We start from the raw sequence: 2,051 nt of genomic DNA, 5'->3' as shown, positions 1-2,051 counted from the left end.
AACTGCTGTGCAGGGTTTCTGAGATTGTCGATATGTATGGAAGCTGAAAGTCTCATCTTTTCCCTTTGAAGCCGTTGGTGGGCTTGAACTGCTGACCTTCAGGTTAGCAGTCCCACACTTAACCCATAGCAACACCAGGCTCCTTAAGACGATACAAGGGAGCAAGAAAAGGAGGCCAATGGAAACATCCATGGTCGCACACAGATGGAGCCTCCTGCTCCCCCTCTTCACCCTTCTCACCCTTTCTTTATGGAGAAGATCGGTCTCCCCTCTCCTCTGGGTGCGGGGACCATTGGTTGACGGAAGGACTGGGATGGACTGGAGAGCGCAATATCCTCCGTTACTGGGGAGGGAAGGAGGCTGAGGAACTGTAATAATTTATCCACCTGAGGGCCCCCAGAAGCTCTTTTTCCAGGACCTCCGGGGAGCTGAGGGGAGGTTAGGAGGCTCCAGAAGCTCCCTGAGAGGCCGTGTATTGGGGGACAATGCAACACATTCAGTTCCAGGCACACAGAACACAGGAAGGGAGGCCAGATCCCTCTCCAAGACAGAGGGGCCCACACCCAGGAGACTCACCCCGCCCTTCGGAAGGCACAGTGGTGAGGAAGGTTTGGCAGAGTGGTTGGGTGTCAGGGGTCGACAAAGGACACCATGATGTAGTGAGTCCCTCAAGTAGTGGGCAGGCCCTCGTGGTAGTGGGTGAGGTGGCCTGGGTGCCATAGTCCCCAGTTTTTCTGATGAGAAGCGACCACGCAGTCATAGCGCAGGAAGCGGCAGCCACCTCCCTGAGGGGAGGAGAGGAAAGAGAGGGAAGGTAAGCAAAGGGGAGCAGGAAGAGGCTGGGGGCACCAGGCATGGGACCAGGGGTGTAAGGGGAAGGGATAACAGGAGACCCCAGAGGAATGGCTGGCAGCCTCCCCAGGAGGGATCCAGGCATTGAGGACCACCACGTAGAAACCCCAGGAGATACCGCAGCAGGCCCACAGGTGTGGAGGGCAGCAGTGGGCTGACCTCATAATCCAGGTCCTTGTGGTTGAGGGCGATATGGAGGGTGAAGGTGGAGGAGTCGTGGTGTGGCCGCAGGGAGGGCTGCTCCTCTGGCCGGTAGCGAACCATGAAGTTCATCACTGCCCGCGTGTGTGGGGATGGGAGAGAAACGCCTCGTGATTGTAAGATCCACGGACCCTGTACGGAGATGCCCAGGCCCCTGCACTACAGTGGTCTCATGGCTGCCCCAAGTCTGAGCTGAGCCAGACTGAGCCCCAGGGCTGCACCCTGCAGCGTCTCCTTCCTGGGACCTGGCATCCAGGACAGACACAGGTTCTGAGTAGGGACTTCCAGCCCTGGGTGAGGGCTGTTAGATGGTGGAAGGGGCAGGAAACAGCAGGGATGGCCACCCACCTTGTTCTCGTAGACAGGGAACAGAGTCTCTATCATGGGCCCCACGTAGGTCCTCAGCAGCTGCAGCCACTGGTCCTCATAGTCCACCTGATTCATGTGGATGTCCACTGTGGGCACGTTCTCATAGGCTCCAGCCAGCCTGGAGTCCTGTGGGTAGTGGGCACTGAGCCACCACACGTCCTGTGGGCACGCCCCTACTGGAGCAGTGACAATCTTCTCCCCGCTCTTATACCCTTCCCTCAAACCTCATGTTCAGGAACAGTCTTCTGTGGGGTTCTCCAGCCTGGACGCAGGACCCCCTTGTGACTCTCACAGCATTTGGCGTGCTGCTGCTTATTCATATTGTGCACCCAGATGGTGAACCCCAGAAGGCTAACACAATTCATTGTTGTAACTCTATGGTTTTATTCGATGGCTAGCATCTAAGCCTTACCTGGTAACTATGTCAGAGGGACGGGTGGATGGATACAATGACGCAAGGATAAATGGATGGGTGGTATAAGGAAGGATGGATGAATGGGTGGATGGACAAACAGCAGATGGATGGATGAATAAATTGATGGGTAAGTGTAGGCCACCGGACATCCGCCTATAGAAAGGACTTGGGAGGAGATGAGCCAGTCAGGGTGCCATGTGGCAACCATGAACCA

This window comes from Tenrec ecaudatus, chromosome 12, assembly GCF_050624435.1.
Source record: "Tenrec ecaudatus isolate mTenEca1 chromosome 12, mTenEca1.hap1, whole genome shotgun sequence".
NCBI classification, from domain to species: Eukaryota; Metazoa; Chordata; class Mammalia; order Afrosoricida; family Tenrecidae; genus Tenrec; species Tenrec ecaudatus.
Note: the sequence above shows the minus strand (reverse complement) of the source record.